At 45.6% G+C, this 23,107-nt stretch overlaps 1 long non-coding RNA gene across 1 annotated transcript; it reads left to right on the top strand.

The window, feature by feature from the left end:
- The first annotated feature begins 856 nt into the window (after positions 1-856).
- On the top strand, positions 857-19,884 carry LOC146175953 (uncharacterized). Its single transcript, XR_014701156.1, has 3 exons — positions 857-1,000; positions 1,628-1,805; positions 19,780-19,884. It is a non-coding gene; the product is annotated as an uncharacterized LOC146175953 (long non-coding RNA).
- The last annotated feature ends 3,223 nt before the right edge of the window (positions 19,885-23,107 follow it).

Genomic DNA, 23,107 nt, shown 5'->3' with positions numbered 1-23,107 from the left:
GACAATTAATTCAGACATATAAGTATGATGCACAGTATCCGGGATGTCACGACTTCTACTAGCGAGAATGGGCTTTGGCGATGAGACCTGCATTTCTGTTATACCTATTGAAAGCTCTTTTTTCAGTAAGTGTGACATATTTTGCGATTAGGAACTGGTACTCTATCGATACAAGCCAATTTCGTTTTTTCTCCTTATGGTCCCTTTATTACTTATTTTTCTAAGTAAACACTCTTCAATTATTGAGATGATTGTAGATTAGTGAAAATAATATCCTTACCAGTTTCAGAATGCTTGAAAAATGTCGTGCTCTCTGCCACTGAAACGTAATCAATTTTACGGACGTAGGCGAAAGAAATAACACATAACCAGAAATAGCGCACGCTTTTCGTACACGAGTGCGTCACACAGCGTCGTGTCTCTCTTGAGGAGTCGGCTTGCTAGCCGAAGACCACTGGGTGCAGCTTAGATGAAACAAGAAGGAACGATCTTTTCTTTTTTGCTGCCATAGAAACATGACGAAAGAAGGAGATCGGGTCATAAATTATGAAAAAATACATTTTGACATTAGCTTAACAGCATTCTCAAGATGTTCAACGCACGCTAGTGTATTTGTATAATTTTGCTGTAAGCTGACTACCGTGCTTTGTTCAGATCGAGTGACGTCAGTGTTGAACCCATGCTGTTAAATATATTCGCTGCCAGTACAAACTAATCGCGTTGAATGCAATTTTTGCTGTTTGGTTTATTTCGCGTAAGTGGGCAATCATGAAATTACAAAGAACACAATCCTGATGAGGAAATGCTTGGAACGCTACAAAGGATATAAACGCTCGAAAGCAAAGATTTTAAGGCTTAAGCAGCTGGTTATCGAATATCGAGAACGCTGTAATACTGCGAAATGCGTTTCCTACTGCTGGTTGGCGCTGCCTATTTCATCGCGCATTTTGATCTACATGTGTCGGCATTTTATTGGCACCACAAACCAACAGGGTCCCACGTAAGTTTTTCCCGCCCCTGTGACTCATGTAGCCTACTAATATTAAGCTGCGCGAACACTTATGAGCTACAATTCATGAACGTCATTTTCGTGTTTGCATACAACGATTAACTGGCATCTACATCGCACACAAACATTCTGAAATTTGCATCTGTCATTCTACAAGCAACGTTATTGTTTCTCGTACTGTTCCTTTTTTTGTAGCAAACCACTCTCGATTCAAAGGTAATTTAACTGAAAACTTTGGTAAATACTGTCTAGCTTGAGCACTATCCTGCTTTTTCATATTTATTCATTTTCTTTTATGGAACAAATAAGTTATCCGAAATCCGTGTGAACCATACCATAACTGACATGATCGCTGTCGCGAGTGTTGAAGCATTTATCTTCACGATACAATGCATGCAATGAGATTATTTATTAGAGGCCTCGGGGTGCACGTACTGGCAATCGAATGCGTCTTATACCTAAACTCCCTGAAATTCTCATGTACATATGGGTGGGACAGGTATGTGTACTCATCAAAGAGACTTGTTCTTTCTGACCATCTAGAACTGATATTTTGGCATTATAACCTCAACTCATCATTAGTAAATCTGAGCATTCTTTGTTTGCTTTTTACTCCAGAACCTAACCGAGGGTGAAAAATGCAAAAGCAACGGAGACTGTCGGCTTGGATTATGCTGCCTGAGTACTAATGGAACCAAAACATGCCATAACAACTCTCTACTTAAGCAACCGTGCTCTGTCCACAACAGGAGTGCAACAGATTACACCGATCACTGCCCTTGTGCAGGAATTTTACGTCAGTCTCATTCAACTTCATTCCGAATCTTTCAGTTATATACTGCAGCACACAATCTACCTAGTTTCTTACGGTTATGCCTTTAACAGCACAAATTATTTCATCTTTACTTTTTTGAACAGGATGACCGGGTTAGCACTCCCGAAACCGGTTACGCGGATCGCTCCTTCGGCGTCCGCTACTGTAATGCATACCAGCTCGGAGACGTGAATGGGAGCCCCGGGGAGAGTTATCTTTTCTATTTAAGGAGATATAGTCCCTAGAAAGGTTCACCTCGAGATAGGGATGGTGGCTCCGTAGAGCAGTACGGCTCTTGTTCTGTCTGGTGCGCTCCTGTAAGCCGTGAAAATCCGAGTGAGGGCATGTAATTTTCGTGCCGGACCTTACCCATATCCGCAGCAGGCCCCCAAGGTGAACTGCTTCTAGTCTCTAGAACAATGCGTAAAACGGAAGTCGGCATAAGGAATCCGTAACCTTTGGTAAAGATTGATTCCGAGGGCTGAGCCTTTGAAACCGGGATCCAGGAGCAGTACTTCTACTGCACTTTGTGGTAGAGCATCCGCCTCGCATTCGGTAAGTACTAGGTTCCATCCCCGGTATCGCCATACACCCAGCGGTCTTCAATCGGTAAAATACTTCCCCTTTTCAGGTTGTCGCCTCTTATGGGATGAAATGCTTCGCAAAGGGGCAATGGACCAAAATGTGGCACAAATAGGTGAATGATTTGGTTCACCTTTGGACAAACTTAAGTCCGCCTTGTCAGGAAGGAGCCCGTTTTTACCGCCGACGTGGCATAGTGGTTTGGATGTTGGTTCAAAAACTACCGCCGGGCAGCTGCTAGTCAAAATAAGCGCAAGCGTTTCCCAGCCCGGCGCTCGGCTTACACAGGGGTGCGCGCTTGGAAGGGGCTCTGCAAACCTCGCTGCTTTCCATTGGGGACAAAGCTAGTTTCGAAGACTGCAGCCGCCTGCGAATGCGTCTCTGGCTACTAGGTAAGAGACCTGCTGCCGACTAGTACCCACTGGTGTTCAATGAGTAAAAGATTTCCCCCGCCCTGGTACTTGACTGTTCTGAGGTGGAAAGGTGTCATGGGGCAACAAAAGGGCCAAATACGGGCTTCTGCTCCGCAAGAGGACTTAAGGTGGTCCAAGTTAGGAACGAATGACTGACCCATAGGCACAACTTTTTAAGGGGGACTAATGGTTGTCTGATGGCGGAACAAGTCACTGAACAATCGGCGCAGCGTTTTCGTCCATTGGCCTTTTCCCACACATTTCAATTCAAAGGAGCCGAGCATCAGGCTGCGGGAAGCCGTGTACGAATCGAAAAACCGGTGGTTACTCCGGTCGCACCAAAGACCAAACTTCGTGCCTCCCGAATGAGAGACAGATGCTCTCTACAGTGGCATGATGGTTCCCGTTTTTTCCGTATTGTGAAGTTCGTGCTTCACAAGATTTTTTTTTTTTCAACTTTTGCAAAGTGTGCTACTGCCGGACAGAATTCTATAAAGGCGCTCGGTCTTTTCATTCGTTTATGCTGAAGCGCCTAGCCGTTGTCTCTGAGGCCCCTCGCTTACCTGGATATAAATGGAATAAAATAATACCTTGGCTGGGCTTTGAACCCAAGAGACGCAAAGAGATCAGCTTGGCTGGCTGCTGCTTTAGAGCCACTCTCTTGCGCTGAGTGGCTTTGGCTAACCAGAGCGCACCGCGTAACACAGACGTGACCAATCAAGAACGGCGCGTCGTACAGATATAGCCATAAGCGGCCATACGTAGTTGCATGTTGTGTAAAAACTGAGTGAACGCTGTCTTCGAACCGACGATGCTAGCGCATGAAGCCACATGCTCGAAAGGACAAGGTTCACAAGCATGTGAAGAGCGAACTAACGCATTTCGCATTTGGCCTTTTGTATTTCATCATAGACGCAAGCAATGACAGAGCGCAGAACAGAGGCAGAGCCGAACGTATATCTCGGTCCATTCTTCGAAACGCTGAAAAAGAAAGTTTAAACAACTAGAAAATTTTTTTCCTGGAAATGTCATATTCTAACGTAACAAAACGATAAAAAAAAACAGCAGTACAAAGACTTGCTCTGTCTTCGTGGTGAAAGGTGTGTTCGGGAACCCCTGATTGAGCGAGAACAGCTGTTTGCATGACACTCGTTAAAAAGAAACTATTTGTCATGTTTTGTCCTCAAAGGGATCAAATTGCACAAAGCCCGTCGAATGCCATGCTCGCGCGCTTACCGTAATGCTTTCTGGTATGGTGTGTGCACCATAATCTTGTTTTATGTTCCATATTCCTTGTCTCATGTTTCCAAACCGCAACAGCAATATATTATTTCCGCCTGCATCCAGAGTAGTGAATTTAGCTATTCAGTGCGGCCATTACATCAGAATTATTCGAGCAATAAGGACCATACTGCCCTTTGAAGGAAAAAAGCCACATACGGTGAAAAATAAATTACTAGAGCACTGCATAAACTGCAGTAGTGAAAAGCGAAAGCCTGAGCGCTGATGCTGCTTACGGTACACCGCTCGCCCTTGGTCGATAACAACCATGTTTTGTTGAACGCATCAAATTTCAGCGGCATTCTATCATTTACAGGAAAGGAAAAGCGCAGTACCTGTCGCTCGCTAAATCCCACTATTATCATCCTAACGGTACACTCTAAATCTGGTTCCACATACATTCCACTTATAACTGGAACCTATGTGGAACGAGATTAAGAGTGTAGATAAGGGCAATCATGATATGTGATTCTCGACCTCGGGCGTGGTGAAGTTGGTTCAAGCACTCTGCTGGGGATCTAAGGAAGGGAGCTTCGATTCCCGGCGGAGAGAGGTATTTTATTTATTTATTTATACTGTAAGCTTTTTGACAGGCTCGTACAGGAGTGGGTAAAAAAGTCACAATTTCACAGACAGTTTACAATACATCCTAGAAGACAAAAAAAACAACAACAAAGGAATAACAAGGAACATTGGACAACAAGGAACATTTTCGTACCGACAATGTATGCGCATGAAATACACTCAAAGCACTCCGTGATTTGCAAAGGCAATCCGCATAAATGCCTCTGCTCACATTGTTGCAGTTTGCTGGGCAAAAAATATTTCCACCTTGGTATGAATTCATCTGCAGATGTGGAGGAGACAATGTCGAGTGGCAGATTATTCCAGACTTCTATGATGGACGGAAAGAAGGAATGTTTAAACGTGTTACAGCGGGTGACAAATGGTCTGATCGTCCTGTCATGGTTTGTTCTGGCTGAATGTTTGTATGGTGGTTTTAAGTATGCTTGTTTTTTGATATTAATACAGTCATGATAGAGAAGGTAAAAAAAATTTCGAGAAGCAATGCGTCGCCGGCTGTTCAAAGTTTGGACGTCTGCTCTGTTGCGCAGCGCGGTTGCTGAGACATGCCGCGAGTTCTGCGAAAAAATAAACCGAAGGGCTTTGTTTTGCATCGCTTCTAACTGATTGTCAAGGTATACTTGATGCGGATTCCAAATTATGCTGCCGTACTCAAGGATTGGTCGTATGAGGGACTTATAACTTGCTAGCTTTACTTTAGCTGGCGCTCGTGCAAGTTCCCTCCGAAGGAATGCAAGCTGTCTGTACGCCTTAATGCACGTTTCGTTGATGTGTGCATCAAATTTCATTGTGTTTGTGATGGTAATCCCTAAATATTTAACTCTGTCGACTTCTGCTACTTGAACTCCCATTAGATCATAAGTAAACTTTAAGGGCACCCGTTTTCGGGTTACACTCATAAAAGCGGTTTTTTTTCATGTTTATTTCCATTCCTCATTCTTGGCACCACCTGGAAATGTTAGTTAAGGAAGAATTGAGGCGTATTTTGTCGTTAATAGTGCGCACTGTTGTGTAGATGACGCAGTCATCTGCAAACATCCTTACCAATATATTAAGATCGACATGAGAATGAATTTCTTTAACAAATATCAAGAAGAGAATGGGACCCAGCACTGACCCCTGTGGAACTCCGGAGTAGACATCTAATTCTTCAGATTCACATTCACCTATTTTAACATACTGTGTGCGGTTTGAAAGATACGCAGCTATCCAGTCTATTACGTAAGTGTCGATACTTGTAGCCTTTAGCCTGTTAATTAGTTTACAATGGGGCACCCTGTCAAAGGCCTTGGAAAAGTCTATAAATAATGCGTCAGCTTGAAGTCTGGAGTTAATTACTGTAGCAAAGTCGGTTGTTATTTCGAGAAGTTGGGTTACCGTAGAAAGACCTTTGCGAAAACCATGCTGTTTGGAGTAAAGTAGATTGTTGTCCTCTAAGTAGGTGGTAACTGCCTTGCATATTATATGCTCCATCATTTTACAGATACAATTAGTCAGTGAATAGGCCTGTAATTGTTATGTAGTTTGTTGCCTCCTTTGTGGATCGGAAGAACTTTCGCACGGAGCCAGTCTGTTGGGAGCGTGGCTGTTTGGAGTGATGCTGTGAAAATTGCATGAAGAAAAGGGCTTAACTGCTCAGCGTAACGACGGAGGAAAGCATTTGAAATGTCGTCAGGACCCGGCGATGTTTTAATGTCGAGTTGTAGCAGCAAGTTAAATATTCCTTGCAGAGTTATTTCTACTGGATGCATCGATAGTGCAGGATCTCTGATAGGTTCACGTCCTGCAATTGCTCGAGTGCGCGTAAAAACGCACTGAAAGTATCTATTAAATGTGTTGGCGACCGTACGTGCCTCATCGATAACAGCTCCATTAACCTCAATCTGTGTCACTTTGTTTTCAGTCCTAGATAGGTAGCGCCAAAAGTTTTGTGGGGCCTGTGACATAAAAGTTACAAGTGTCGTTGAAAAGAAAACGTTTCTTGCCTGTCGGATAGCAGCTCTCAGCTGCTCAGAAACCTGACGAATATTTTCAAGATTGCGTTTGTTCTTTCGCATCCTTTGTAGGTTTCTTTTTAGGTGAATCACGCTACGTGTGACCCATGGGTTTGTAAGTTTTGTACGTTTTAATCTGGTAGGAATGAACTTTCTTTCACAGTGAGCTATTATGGCTTTTAGTTTCAGCCATAGATCATTTACTGTGCCGTGCGTTTCAATAGAGAAATTGTCTAAACAATTTTCAAGGTAATCAATAATGCTAACATCATTATCATAATCTTTAACTGCTAGACGCGATTCGGGAACTGCGCCTCTGAAATCAATATTCGCGCTAGAAACTGTTATTAGCAGCAGCTTATGGTCTGATATGCCTTCTTCTAGCTTGACATCGGCTGTTAAGTTGTTGGAAATAAAGGCGAGGTCCAATATTGAATGTGCCTGCCCTTTAAGCGCGTGGGATCTGTGACAAGTTGAGATAATGAAAAACTAAACGCCATGTTCAAGAGCAGCTGAGAGCTACTAACATCTCGATTACCGATTGACTGCGCATTCCAATCAATAGTAGGCAAATTAAAATCACCAGTAAGAATTAGCTTGGAACGATCTTTCAACCTTCCGCAAGAAAATCGTGTATTTTTGTGATGTAGTCGTCAGTTGCATTTGGCTTCTTATAAATACCGCCGATCAGTACAGGTGACTCATTGACGTATACTGTGCACCCCACACGTTCATGATCTACAATTCCTTGCTCTTTGCGAAAAGATAACACATGTTTTATTGCGATAGCAACACCGCCCCCTTAACTATCGCGGTCAGGGCGAATGAGAAAGTAAAAGGGTGGGAGTATTTCCGAGTCAAGAATGCCGGCGTGTAGCCACGTTTCAGTTATGACGACAACATCAGGTGAGTGAATTAGGATAATATCTTCTAGTTTTTCTGTTTTGTTAACAATACTCCTTGCGTTAAAGCATAGCACACAAAATGGATTCACAACGCCTTTCTGTCACGCGCTGCTGGCATCGACCTTCTCGGCGTCGTGTTGACCTACATCTTCCAAAGGCAGTCTGCACTTTTGTACGTCATCCCATACATACAGTTGATTGTTGATTTTAAGTTTGTCAAAAACAAGTGTTGACTTAGCACCCTCGTCTCGTTCGGTTTTACAGGACTGCCAAAGTTTAGTACGTATGTCACGCACCGACGCCGAGAAGTCTTCAGATATAGATAGAGAGCTGTTTTTAAGTTTGTTACAGTTACGAAGAATGGTCATTTTTTCTGCGAAGTCGTAAGACCTTATGATTACTGGTCTTGTACTATTTCCTTTTTTCTTGCCTATACGTGGACACGCTCAACTGATCTGGTTTCTACACCAAGTTTGTCCTTGAAAACACCTGAAACTACTGCTTGTTCCAGATCTTTACTATTTTCATTGCTCTTCTCTTCCAAACCGTAAACAATCATGTTATTCCTGCGACTTCGATTTTCCAGATCATCGAATCTTTTGCTCAGCCTACCCACATCTTTGTTCACTTCGGCAACCTGCTGTTCGCATCTTTCTAGTCTTTCATGGTGTTGTTTGAAAGATGCAAGTGTAGCTTCTATCTCAGCCAGTCTGGATTGAACTCCTTGCAATCCTTCTTCCAGAGCGCGCTGTGATGACTTTATTTCCGTTACGACTTTCAAGATCTCACCCAGTGTATCTGGGGGGCCTGGAATTTCCTCAATGTCGCCACTTAACAATAACAACATCAAACGGATTATTCGAAATGAATCACAAAAACAACATATCATACACTCAGGGCTTGGTAGCACCACTAAGAAGATATCATTTTTGTAACACTTAGCAAACAGAAATTTCTTTCTAACTTGTACAAGAAGAAGAAAGTGGTTGCTCATGGTGTCCGTCAAGGTGCCACCAAGCCCACTAAAGGAGGTCCTTGCTTGCGGCAGCCTTTTATACGCTTCCTTTGACATCACTGATGACACTGGCTGACCAAAGGGGCGGGGCAGGTTAGGCAACGTAATCTTAGCCGGTGCTCTTTCCGTGGACGTGGCAGTCAGCAGGGTATGAAGCATGATGTGGTGTCGTTCTTGATGCCGTATATAGGAGCGCCAGCGTTCCCGATGCATGGTGCTGTACTAATGCAGATGGGCCGAATTTTCCTGTGGTCCCTGTCAGTCCGAGCACCATCTGTACAAGAAGAAGAAAGTGGTTGCTTATGGTGTCCGTCAAGGTGCCACCAAGCCCACTCATCTGTTCTGATGATGTCGTCAGGATAGTTCACATGTCGCATCCCGCGGAATACCGCGAAAAAGCGAGACACTTCTTGCGAACGTTTGCTGCTAACGCACGACACGTTGGGGAGTCAAAATGTATAACTAATCTTTGTGGATCGCTTGTAGCGGCTTTTTTATATGCCATGCGTAGGCCGAAAATTAATTCTTGTAGCGAGAACTACATCAGCCGCAAAGTCGCATTTTCGCGGTGGCAGTCGCCGCGCTGTGGCGGTGGCCGAGCAGTGGTCGCACAGCTCTTACATTACATCTGGCGAGCCACATCAGTGGTGTAGGACGAATGTCTAACGGCTAACTAGTCACAAACCAGAACTAATAACTAAGTAAAACAAAAACGAAGTAGCACAGAGCTATCATACGGGCCACCGCGCTGGGCCTGTGGGGGCAGCCATTACGGGCCCCATGCGGGATTTGCAACTCGTGCCCAGTTTTGCCGCGATCGATCCGAATTTGTATCTGTGTGGGAAGCCTGAATAGGGCTGCCCGCATTCAGCCCAGGTAGCCGAATGTAGGCAGCATACCAAAATGACTAATGGACCCTATGTTTGTACAGGCGGGTGCCACCCCATTGATCAAGGTTTTAATTTTCATGTCGGGTAATCCTTGCAATACCCGAATTACAAATGCACGGCCTTTACGGAGGCCAGTCCAATTTCGGCTGGCCCACGTGTTGCCCTCATGGGTTGAATGGCATTTTCGGTGCTTCCCAAGTTCCATTAACCACCAAGTGTGAAACATTGAGCACTATTTCTCTACCTTGTATGCTATACGCAGCCAACCTAAGATAAATATATTCCCAACATTATATAATGTGGGCTGGCCCACTTTTCCCCCAAAGTGTCTTCTGAATACTTATTGCGTGGTGTGCGTCGAATATATTGGCGCAGGAAAGATTCGGAGATTGTTCAGTATATACTCTTAAAGCGGAACAGTTACTGCTGCATATTGTCTGCCAATATTGCATAATCAACGTAGTTGCCCGAGTAAAAAAAATAGTCTTTAATTATGGCATGAATATGCTTAGGACAGTTATGTGAAACCTCAAGAAGAGGCAATTAGAAGTGGGTATACTATGAATTACATAAATAAAATGGCCTCTTAAACATAGGGTAGAGAATGTTCGGAGCGATAAGCCCGCCTACGGCCAATACGGGGCCCACTGCGGCCTTCCATGGTAGGGCCCAATTTGGCTCATCTTGTATTGTTTGCTTGGAATACGAATATATGCTGCATTTCCCAGCAAGTAACCCAAGAAAGACCGGTGTGCGCAGCGTGGCGACATGCCTGCTTTTCAGCACGGCAGCAAACCATGCGGGACCTTCGGCTTTTGAGTGGGCAGCCCCATTTAGGCTAGCCCATCTTCTATCTGTTTTACGCCCAGATTTGCATCGAATCTGCCTAAAACTGCCCTGCAAGAAACAGATGTAGACAGAAGCGGGTATGAGCACTTCTCAACCCCGCTACAGGCAATGCGGAAAGTATGTAGGCTTTTGGTGGGCAGCCACCAGCCACTTCAAGCCCACATTTCCGTCTGACCTTACCTCGCTACTCCTCAAGGGTTCCACATAGGCAACGTGCGGGCTTGCCCGTTTTAGCCCTACCGTGGCCCATGCGGGACCTACTGGGCTTTTGAGTGGGCAGCCCCATTTAGATTAGCCCAGGCGTTTTCTACACAAAGCCCAAATTTGCTTTATATCGACCCTAAATTTCCCCATGCGGGACCCTTGAGGGCCAGATATAGTAATATGCACTAAGTTAATCATTTCCACATTCAGTTCAGTCGTTCAGTCGTGTCCGACTCTTCGTGCCCCTATGGACCATGTCACGCCACGCTTTCCGGTCTCTCATTATCTTCCTAACATCACATAACTTCATTTGCAGTGCCTCGAGGATGCCATCTAACCATCGCGTTCGCTGCCTACCCCTTCTCCGGCGACCCTCAACCTTTCCCAACATCAAATCTTTCTCCAGCGACTCCTCTCATCTCAACAGATGACCAAAGTAGCTGAGCATTAACTTTAGAATTTGACCCTCCAATGAGCAGTCAGGGTTTATGGTCGACAATATCGACTGATTTGATTTTCTGGCAGTCCAAGGAACTCTAAAGAGGCTTCGCCAGCACCACAATTCAAACGCGTCAATTCTTCGGCGGTCAGCCTTTTTCACAGTCCAACTCTCGCATCCATACATCACAACTGGAAAGACCATAGCACGAGTTATACGGATCTTGGTTGGCAGACTAATGTCTCTGCTCATTACTAGGCGGTCAAGGCTAACCATTGCTCTCTTTCCCAGAAGCAGGCGTCTCCTAATTTCATGGCTGCAGTCTCCTTCCAAGGTAATCTTGGAGCCCAAGAAGAGAAATTCTGTCACAGTTTCCACTTCTTGCCCATTGATGCTCCAGGACTTGATAGGGCAAGACGCCATGATCTTTGTCTTTTTAATGTTCAGTTTAAGCCCAAACTTCTCACTCTTTTCTTGTACGCGCATCAGAAGTCTCTTGAGTTCCACTTCCCTTTCTGCCATTAAAGTGGTATCATCCGCATATCTAAGGTTGTTGATACGTTTTCCAGCAATCTTCACTGCAGCTGAAGACTCGTCCAGACCGGCCTTCCTCATGATGCACTCTGCATATAGGTTAAATAGGCAGGGCGACAGTATGCAGCCTTGCCTCACTCCTTTCTCAATCGGAAACCAATCAGTAAGACCATGCCCAGTTCTGACTGTGGCCTCTGGTCCTTCATACAGGTTCCTGAGGAGACAGATGAGGTGAATTGGAACTCCCATCTCTTGGAGAGCTTGCCACAATCTGCTGTGATCTACGCAGTCAAACGCTTTCGCATAACCAATAAAGCAGAAGTAGATGGGTTTCTGGAACTCTCTTGCTTTTTCCATGATCCAGCGAAGGTTGGAAATTTGGTCTCTAGTTCCTCTCCTCTTGCGAAACCCAGCTTGCATGTCCGGAAGCTCCCGATCCCCATACTGCTGCAGCCTTCCTTGGAGGATTTTCAACATCACCTTGCTAGCATGCGAAATCAGCGCGATCGTGCGGTAGTTGGAACTATCTTTGGCACTGCCTTTCTTTGGAATGGGGATGTAAACTGACCTCCTCCAATCCTGTGGCCACTGCAGGGTTGTCCAAATCTTCTGACATAATGTATGCAGAATGTTAACAGCGTCATGGTTGAGGTTTTGAAGCAACTCAGCTGGAATGCCATCAATTCCGCTAGCTTTGTTCTTAACAAGGCTGGCTAAGGCCCATTCAACTTCACTCTTCAAGATGCCCGGCTCGAGATCAGTAATCACAACCATCTTATGTTGGGTTTGTACATTCGAGTCCTTCTTGTACAGTCCTTCTGTCTATTCCTGCCACCTCTTCTTTATCTCTGAGGCTTCAGTGAGGTCCTTGCCTCGTTTGTCCTTTATCACGCCCAGCTTAGCACTCAAGCTTCCTTTGATATCTTTGATTGTCTTATACAGAGCTCTTGTGTTCCTTAATTGGCTGTTGTCCTCAACTGCTAGGCACTCTATGTTCAGGAAGGCATTCTTATCTCTCCTTGCTATTTTCTGAAAATCCGCATTGAGAACCTTGTATCTTTCTCTTTCCCCCATAACTTTTGCCATTCTCCTTTCCTCAGCTATTTGCAAAGCCTCTTCGGATAACCAGTTTGCTTTCTTGCGTTTCTTTTGCTTTGGAACTACCTTAGTAGCAACTTCTTGTATTATATCACGAACATCAGTCCACATCTCTTCGGGCTCTCTGTGTTCTAGATCTAATTCTTGAAATCGACTCCTCACTTCCAATGGAATTCTAATGGAATTTGATCCAGATCATACCTGAAAGGCCTTCTAGTTTTCTGCGTTTTCCTCAATCGAAGCTTAATTTTGGCAACAAGAAGCTGATGATCGGTGCCACAATCGGCCCCAGGCCTTGTTTTTACTGCTTGTATAGCGCTTCTCCATCTCTGCCGGCAAAGAATATAATCGATCTGATTCCTGTACAGACCGTCCGGTGAAGTCCATGTGTACAGGCGCCTCTTGTGCTGTTGAAAATGAGTATTCGCTATGGTCAGGTTGTTTTCTTGACAAAACTCTACTAGCCTCTGCCCAGCTTCATTTGACTCGCCAAGACCGAACTTGCCTATAATTCCGGATATTTCTTCACTCCCGACCTTAGCATTCCAGTCTCCTATGAGAAAAACAACGTCTGATGATGGGGTGCGGTCTAAAAGGCATTGTAGGTCCGCATAAAATCTCTCAACGTCAGCTTCTTCAGCAGTAGTGGTCGGTGCATAGACTTGGATAACTGTTATGTTGAAAGGGTGACCCTGGTTCCGAAGTGAAATCATTCGATCGTTTTTGGGGTTGTACCCTAGCCCTGCTTTGCCCATTCTCCTGTTTACTATGAGGGCAACCCCATTCCTTCTCTTGGATTCGTGCCCACAATAAAAGACATAATGGTCGCCGGAGTTAAATTCTCCCATTCCGGTCCACTTGAGCTTGCTGATACCCAAGATATCAATGTTCAATCTGTCCATTTCTCGCTTGACGACATCCAGTTTACCTTGCGTCATAGATCTTACATTCCATGTTGCTATGTGATATATCTCCTTGCAACATCGGACTTTCCGGTCGCTTCCCGACACATCCACAACTGAGCGTCCTTTTGGCTTTAGCCCAGCCGCTTCATTCGTCCTGGAGCTACTGGGAATCGCCCTTTGTTCATCCCCAGTAACATTTGGGACGCCTTCCAACCTGGGGGGCTCATCTTCCGGCGCCATCTCTTTAATGGTATTGTGACTGGCCATAGGGTTTTCTTGGCAGGAAATACTGGAGTGGGTTGCCATTACCTTCTCCAGTGAATCACATTTTGTCAGAACTCTCTGCCGTGACCTGTCTATCTTGGGTGGCCCTACACAGCAGAGCTCACGACTTCATCGAGTTTCGCAAGCCCCTCCGCCACGACAAGGCAGTGATCGATATGTGACGTCAAAATGGGAAAAGCAGGGGCAAACGCAAATTGGGCTTGCCCGTTTGATTCCTTAATGGGGCCCTCATGGGTGTTATTGTAGTCGCCCCAGCCCAACGGGCCCATACTGGCCCCAGGGGGGCCACGTATTGTGTAGTACTTGGGTAGTCATGTTAAAATAGTCATGAGTAATAACAATGAATTACTATGACGTCATTGGCTGTGACGTCACATCGTCATAATGTTACATAGTGGCATGACAAGCTATGGAACACGGCAACACAACATAAACAGAACGACGTGATTATATGACAATGAAATATGCTTTAATGGGCAGCGGGCCTTGCGCGAGGTCTCCGCCTCGCGCCACTGCCCGCTTCGTCGTCTTCGTAACATGACCCGGCGACACCGAGCGATCGTCCTGATCAATTGCTTGTAATCTAATGCATGATGTGACAAATGAACACAGGCAGATAACCCTGAGATGAAATGCTTGACACCACAATGAATGCGACGATGGGATGATTGCTTGTCCCGGAGCATTAGGTCCAATGTTCACCGTTTGCCGAAGGCCAAGGCTCATGGACACGCGGAACGGTTTGGGCGGGGGTGCTGTCTCCGATCGAGTGGTCGTGCGGTCTCTTCATCGTCGGGTCGGTCGGGTCGGCTTTGGGCTCTTCCTGGTCGTCGTGTCTTGCGGTCAGGACTGGGAACGGGGCTGGGGAGAGCGGCTGGTCGGGTCTGAGCAGAAAGAGCTGGGGTAGAGCTGGGCGGCGTTCTCCACGAGTTTTCAGTCGATGGACCCGGCGTACGGTTCTCGTCGACGGTGCAAAGCGCGGATGGGGATGAACCGCAACTCCAACCAAATGTTGCGTGGTGGCATATGGCAAGCGATGTTACCCGGCGACACAATAGAAACAGAACGACGTGATGACCTGGGGCTGAAATATCCTTTAATGGCCAGCAGGCCTAGCGCGAGCTCTCCGCCCCGCGCCACTCCCCACTTCGTCGTCTTCGTAACAATATCTGATAACTAGAAGTGATGTCATGATGATGTCACATCCGGTAATGACGTCACTACTGGTGATGACGTCCCCAGGCGATGCACCTGCTAGACCCAATTAAATCGAAAACCCAGTCAGGAATAAGACAAGCGGAAACCAGGCATGCTTTGGAAGGGACGAGCGAAGAGTTTCTAGACAAAGTAGCAAACAAGTACATGAGGGACCCTCCCAGAGTACAGTGGAGCCGCTAACGATGAACGTGACGAGCCTATCAAAGAAGCAGAGGTCAGAGCGGAACATTCAGGACTTAAAGTCAACTCAGCCCCTGTACCCGACTGGGTGACCAACAAAAGCCTGCGGAACCTAGATAATGACTGCATAAGAGCCCTAATGGCGTACATGCAGGAAATGTGGAGCGTTGAAAAGTTTCCCCAACAATGGAAAGCGGCAAATGTAATGCTAATACCAAAACGGGGCAAACGCCGAAAACTTGAAAACCTAGGACCCATTTCTTTAGCCTCGTGCTTAGATAAATTAGTGGAAGACGTGGTTCTAACCAGATTAACGCGTTTCATGGAGCAAAACAACCTGTGTCTACATGAGTTAGTTGGTTTCCGACCAGGCTTGAGCACGCAGGACGTGACGCTCCATTAAAACACGACATAATACACTCGCGATCCAGGGAAGCCAAAGTAAGGATTCGACCACGCCACGCATGAGGCGAATCTCAGCGGTCTCCAGCAGATCGGGGGGGGGGGGGGGGGGGTCCAAAACATACAACTGCATAAGGGACTTCTTAACAGGCAGAATAGCCTGCATTAAATTCTAAGACATCGAGTCTCCTACATTGGAGCTAGGAAGCAGGGGCATACTGCAGGGCTCTGTTCTCTCTCCACTTCTCTTCAAAGTGGCAATGAGCGGCCTCCCAAAAACACTAAGCAACATCGAGGAGCTCATTTTTAACTCAAACTCAAACTCCAACTCCAAATTAAACATGTACGCAGACGACTTCTATCTCTGGATAAACCAGGAGAGCATTGCGATCATACCGAGATGATTGCAGGCAGAGGCAGACACAGTAGTGGACTACGCGGCCAGTAGTCCTCGTGCGCACCGCAGAAATCAGAACTCCTAGTCTACAGCTCAAAATCGTTGACCTACAAGCAAATCGGAGAATTCGATATCAAAGTGGAAGAAATGTCTGTACCAAACGTTGACAAAATACGAATCCTAGGACTATACTATCATAGAACGGATACAACGACGGGATTCTAAAGAAACTGAAAGGCTATGCCACACAGGTTCTTGGAATATTCAGGAGAATTACATTGAAGGGCCGAGGCAAGAAAGAAAGAAGCTTGATCAAACCTATGTAGGCATACGTGGTCAGCCGCATAAGCTACGTCACGCCATATAGAAGCTCCTCGCTATGGGGATACATAGTACGTGGGAAGAAACAGTAGATGCAATCAGAGTGTCGCAACTCGAAAGGCTAAGCCAGACAACTACAGGAAGAGTCATTCTAAATACGGTAGGGGTGCAACAAAAGTCGGGCATCCTACAGATATACCCAGAAATCCAAATTATCCCCCCTTCCTCAAAACATCCACACCATATACAACGCGGAAAGGAGGCAAAAGAAAGCAGAACTCAAAAAGCGCTTCGTGACACTGGATATTAAGACAATGCAGCGAGTGGGAAGTCGGGTGTAGCGGTAGCTTAGGTAGTCGACGGCCGAGGCACCCCACTATCGGTAGCCACTATCAGAAGCCGCAACTTCGAAACAGCTGAAGAAGTTGCAATAGCGCTCACTTGCGAAGAAACGGAAGCCAAATTCATGATTAGTGACAGCAAAACAGACATATACAGTTACGGAAAGGGCAGTGTTGCACCGGAAGCGGTGAGAATCCTTAGCGTAAAACAAATGAGTAGAAAGGTCAGCCTAATATGGACTCCACCGCACGCGTCTGTTGCTGGCAACGAAGTGGCACACGAGTTAGCCCGAGCTCTACTTCCGGGTAACCGGGAGCCGCCCGATTGCCAGAGCATGAACGAACATCTAATAAATTATACAGAAATAGGCTAAAATTATAGATAAAGCAAAAGACTGGTGCCACTACAGGATAAGAGTCTGAGCAACAAAGAGGCGACCGCATGGTGTCGTCTACAGGCAGGGAATTACATGCACCCGATATGGGCCTACCACGTCCAGAAAGATGAAAGACAGGACGATAAATTCAAACAATCTGGGTAGAGAAGGCCCCTCAACCACGTAATTTGGGAACGCGCTAGCTCTTCAAGGGATAAGAAAAAAATATAAGGTAGGGAAGCCCGGGAAACCCTTCTGCGGAGCGATGTCCCAACCCTGCAAAAGCAAGCCATGCGCCTCTCGGAAGAGGCCGCGAGGAGCCAAGACCCCTTTGCCTGCTTGTAATCGCCGGGGTGCCGGCCCCCTGCCCCTAGGCCTGGTAATCCGCCGGGCGTTCGATCGAGGCGTCCGTGCTCCCCCATTCGTTTGGCGCTTCCTCGGACACCGCACCACACAGCATATAGAAGCAGACCTAGCGCAACAGACATTACCGGCGTTTACGATTGGTTTCCAGTAAAGGAAAGTGCAGTGTTTGTCACAATTTTGTGCAGATAATTTAACCGGGTCGTAAGGAAAAGGAGGAAGCTGGGAGTGCAAATAGAGAGAAAGAGATGCCATGGAACTTTAGTGGTCTAAAGTGCCAACTATGATATTAATAAAGCTGTCTCTCATTGCTAAAGTTGAATGATCACAACAAGCACCGCCAGTGAAACGCGCTACTTACTTCGCGCGATGTATATATATCCTGGCATTGCTGAGCTATGCCATTGCCAATTTTTGGGTCAAGTTCTTATTTTTTAATCTTTGAAAAAATATCCGCACAACGAACATGCGACATGACATTTTTAAGCTGTTCCATATTTATGCTATAAATATAGTGTTTCGCAAATCTCCTCCGAATGCATATGTGTTTTACAGCGTTACTAATTTTTGCAGGTCGACACTAGGGCCAGAACTGATACTAATTATTTTAAATTCATTTCTCACAATCCACAGTGGGAGGCTTAAAAGGGCAGCTATCGAACCGATATTCGACAAAACGTTTTGAATATTACTTTTCCTGATATAGTGGAGAAATAGGAATACCATTATTGGGAGATAATTATCCACGTTTAGCTCATCACACAGCCCAGGTGAAAAGTTAGCGGGCCTTTAACAATTTCGCATATGTTCTTTATTCATCATCATCATCATCAGCCTGATTATACCCACTGCAGGGCGAAGGCCTCTCCCATATTTCTCCACTTAACCCGATTCTGTGCTAGCTGCATCCACTTGACCCCTGCGAACTTCTTAATCTCATCCGCCCACCTAACTTTCTGCCGCCCCCTGCTACGCTTTCCTTCCCTTGGAATCCAGTTTGTTACCCTCAGCGACCATCGGTTATCCTCTCTTCGCACTACATGTCCTGCCCATGTCCATTTCTTCTTCTTAATTTCTACTAGAATGTCGGTAACTTGAGTTATTTCTATGTTCTTTATTCGCCTTCATTTAAAGAAAACCGAAACGGTGGATTATTTCCTAGAAAGTACTTAAATAACAAAGTACTTAACAGATAGAATGAAAGGAGAAGATGGCTTCCAGGGTACGAAAATGCAAAGCCTCCGTCTTCATCTGCAAGTAACAAAGAAAACAAACCTTGCTTTAGCCATCTAGCCATCTTGGGAAGACGGTTAGATGGCCACGTGATCGCTGGTTCCAGGCTGAGAAATACATGTTGAAGAAATGTTTTTCTTTTTATATTTCGTTTCCACTCCTTGACGTAATGTCTTCTCACCCACCCTCCCCCCCACACTCCTTGACCTACTTTGTTCTCACCCACTCTCACCATTCATAGCTTTTGTTCTTTGGAGGCAAAAGAATATTTAAACCCCTGCTAGTGATGATAGCGCTGTCAAGGCGAAGAAAAGTCCACTTGTCGAAACGTTGGCTCGACTTGCGAAGTGAGGCTCGTCCACTCTACCCTTTTTCAGTGCGTTTTCATAAAGCACTTAACAGAACGCTGAGCTTCCTTTACTGCAGGTTGAGGATCGTGCGTTTTGCCCTCTTAGGCCGTGACTTGCATGCCCTGGACTTCGTCCCTTATCTCGCGGAAAACAAGAAAACAGTCTCATTTCTTTCCAGTCCGCTTATATTTAAAATCATGTTGACATTTCGTGACCTTGCAATATCAGTCTTTCTTGGCACATTTTTCTTTGTTGTCTTGGTGCGAGCAATGTGTGTTGGCGGTATTAATTAAGGTGACTAATTTAAACTGACACCAATCCATTATATTTTCCTGTTTTCCATTTTATGAAATTGGATGCTTTGCCGTTAAAAACAAAAGAACGGGTGAGTTGGCTAGAAAGAATAAAAATTGATGCAAATTTTATTTTGCCTCTAATAATGAAATTTGTTTATCTCTAGTGAAATGAATGCCTGAGCTCTTTTTAGCTGCAATTTTTGCCTTTCATTGGGCCAAAGTTTTCAAGCTGACATTTCCAAGAATAATGCAAAGAAATTATATAGAAGTGTCAATATATTACAGCTATGTGAGCAGCGAGATAAGAATACCGGTAATCGCAAAACACAGTTTAAAAGTTAATAGTAAGCCACAGTTGGCATTATGGTTTCGAGCGATGAACGATGCTAGGATTAAAACAATTTATCGACACATCTCATGGTTTTTCATCTTACGCAAGAGTAATCAGTGTGCGGTTTCAAAGTGCCAATTAATTCGTTTTTTTTTTTTCTTTCCGCAGTGAGATGCCAACATGGCTTTTGTGCCCAATACTGGGGTGGAAGGTAGGCTCTGCAGGCGTCGCCTATCTCGAATCAACAAAACGGAAATAAAGAACATGTCTTTCAGGCAGCTCGTTTATGCTTAGAAGTTGCAGTCTTCCGGTTTCTATAGAGAACCGAATTTTAGCGGCGCGACTGCAGCGCGCTCTCCCCCCAAAGTGGCGAAATCCTGCGGCGCTCATGTGGCGCAAAGCCGCCGCGCCTCTTTGACTAACCGTGCAACGTTGGCTGCGCGCGATTTCTCCAGGTGTTGCTCGTGCCCGTTGCGCTCGTCTCCTCTCGTCCGCGGCGGGTGCATGCAGACGCCCGGCAGTAGCTTGTCTGCGTGCCTTGCGCCTTGCTTTCCTCAAATGACGCATTTGCCTACTAGCTTGTGTGTTATGAACTGAAATTACAGGCACGTGGTTCGAATTGAAAATGCAACTGAATTATCATACCCAGGAGGTCACGACTCTTCAGCTGTAACTAAGAAGTAACTGGAATGATACACCGCCTGCGGAACAAAAAAATCATTCCGGCGATCCATCACTGGAGTGCGTAAAATCTAAAAGGCGAAAATGACAGACGCCATCATATATGCAAATTTCTGTCTTACACATGGGAGTAGCAGAGCTCTGCAGTTTACAATCTTTGAACGCGATAGACTTCGGCGCTACCGCGTAAGTGCCGTGTCGCATTCATGTAAAAGCTATGTCATGGTAGTAGGTTTTGAGATAAACGACCCAAGAAGGATTGTAGGCAGCTGCCAAGGCCGCACTGGAGGACGGCCTGGAGGATCAGTAGAAATTTCGTAGAGCAGCCTGGATGTTAAATTACGCTAACCACCATGAATTAAAGAAGCACCTGCTACGATTGCAAGCCATCCTAGTGCTGATTAAGTGTCGGCTGCAAGGCCTCGGACATAGATAGGTTGGTGGTCGCCGAAGCAGACAGGGAGAAAAATTTAGAGAGAACCTAAATGGTTTAATTATATGATGAGAACTGAAACGGAGAACTTTCCGCTTCCCCGTGCACTGTCCACGGGTGGAGAATTTGCTTTTTATAGAATACTTAATCCGTAATCACTTCGGTTTAGTGATGTGCGCTGCTTTTACGAAAAGTCCAACACAGACGTCCTCGGCGTGCTCTCTTTTCTTCAGGCAAGATGCCGATCTAAGAGTAGTGAAGACAGGCTCGTCAATAGGTACTGTTATTGTGGAATATCGGCTACATCACATCCCCCAAGCGGCTTATCGATGCTCAGGGATGTCGAGACGGAGACGAAGTGCTCTTTTAAAGCCGCCAACACGCTGACGCGACTGTGTGTGGTTTGAGCGACAAAGCCGGGTCCAGTCTTTGCTCAATTAGCTAGCGTTGCCGATTTATCGAAAACAAAAATCGGGACACTGTTACTGACGCTCATCGGCACGCAGCACCATGCCACCACCCAGGTAGCACTGCACATTAGAATAATGTTATAATAGTGTTACGCCAGTTGCCTGAGTTTTGCCTAACGCGGCTGTGACATAAAAAAACATCTTCAAATGAAAGATTGTACTTATTTCGACTTTTGAGTATTGTTATACGCCATATAATCTTAATGTCGCATTTCAATTATTATTTCATTGTTAAAAAGAAACATAGTTTTAATAATGGCTTCTACAGGTTAAATTAAAGTTTTAATTATAGCTGAAAGACAACCTAGGAAATACATTTCAAGTATTGAATCCCATCTCCTTTGATCTTTTCCTACTATTATACATGTTTTTTAAATAACATTTCTTTGGAACTAAATTTATGAGATAATGCCAGTGATAGACCGAATGCACGTCTAGCCATACTATTTTCTTAAGTTTTGCTTATTATCCCTTCGCAACTGTCACGCATTGGACCCCACTCGGCGAAGGATATAAAAGCTTAACTCTAGGCTATTTGTTCCGAGGTGAGTGAAGGAGTTGTACTGTTTCATAGAGTTGTGCTGCATTGCGGGTACACAACGAGTGGTGGACCTACATGCTCTTGAATGGTTGCTTATACTTTTGAAGAATGTTACCTTTATGTTGCATGAATGTTGGCACTAGGTTATTTTAAATATTTAGTGAAACGTTATGCCACCTTTATATATAATATTGCTATACCATAAAAAAAAAACAGACTAACAACATCAAAATAATGTTTGACAGAAACAAAAATGTAATATTGCTGTTATGTTCCGGTGCTACCTGAGCGAGTCCTGTGTCGTTCATTCTGCGCGAACTCACAGGCCGTCGAAGTCTTCAGTCAATCTGGTCCAAGCCATCGCCCGAGGACGACCGGGAAGTTTTTGATGACACCATCGAATTGTGACGCCGCGTCCTGATTTGTTCATACGGCACAAAATCAGGCGGTTGCGTCAAATGTTATCAGGCCAGCGGACGCGTCCCACTCAATACTGATTTCTCGATGTAGACAATTTGTAGAATTATCACTCCCAAATTTCAGCCACCTGTGTTCACACACGTGTAGCGGCATTACAAAATGCGTTTTCGTATTTCGTCCACATCAAAAGGCGTCAAGAGTCGACCAGGGACGATCGGGACAGCTGTCTGTAGCCAAAGCGAATAAAGCACCGCAAAAACAAAAAAGCAAAAACTAGCAGACAAATGCAACCAGGAGATGAACACAGCGTCAGCAACCACAGGTAGCCGAGCAATTATGCTATGAAGACACTAAAAACCGGAATGCAGTTCTGCCGCAGATCCTTTTTGGATAGCCATATCATTCTGCAATTGGATAGCCATATCATTCGCGCGGCCGCTGTCCAGGCAACGGACGACGGGCACCAAACGAACCCACGAAGGTCGAGTTCCCTACAGGGGCAGCGGCGACAGATATGTCCAGATTCCCCGCAATTATAGCACTACAGTTGGTGCTCGGGAGTTCACCAGACATCGGTCCTTCGAAAGCCGCGGCGACGTACGTTTGGCCAGGAAGACACAAGGGTGCCCGGTGTGCGTGGCCCGTAGGGTGGTGTCAAAGGGGGCAGGCAGCGGCTGGTGACCTAGGCGTAAATCAAGGTCTGGGGTGGCGGTGTAGCTGCGACGGGTGCGGGAACTGTAATGCGTGGTGGCACGCCTAGCGCATGTTGTACGTCTTCACGGATAACATCAGAAACTTTGGCGACCTGTGAATGCAGTAAAATCGGCAGGTATTTTTCCGCCTCTTCCCGTACTATCGCTCGGATTGTATCACGCAACAATACCGTGGAAAATTGTACGCCTTCACCTACGCTGGCGGTGATCATGGACACAGCAGCGCGCTGTTATTGCC

Source organism: Amblyomma maculatum, chromosome 10 (genome assembly GCF_055883805.1).
Source record: "Amblyomma maculatum isolate TAMU_Amacu chromosome 10, ASM5588380v1, whole genome shotgun sequence".
In the NCBI taxonomy this organism is placed as follows: Eukaryota; Metazoa; Arthropoda; class Arachnida; order Ixodida; family Ixodidae; genus Amblyomma; species Amblyomma maculatum.
The sequence above is the reverse complement of the archived record's forward strand: the minus strand, read 5'-3'. Positions and strand labels throughout refer to the sequence as shown.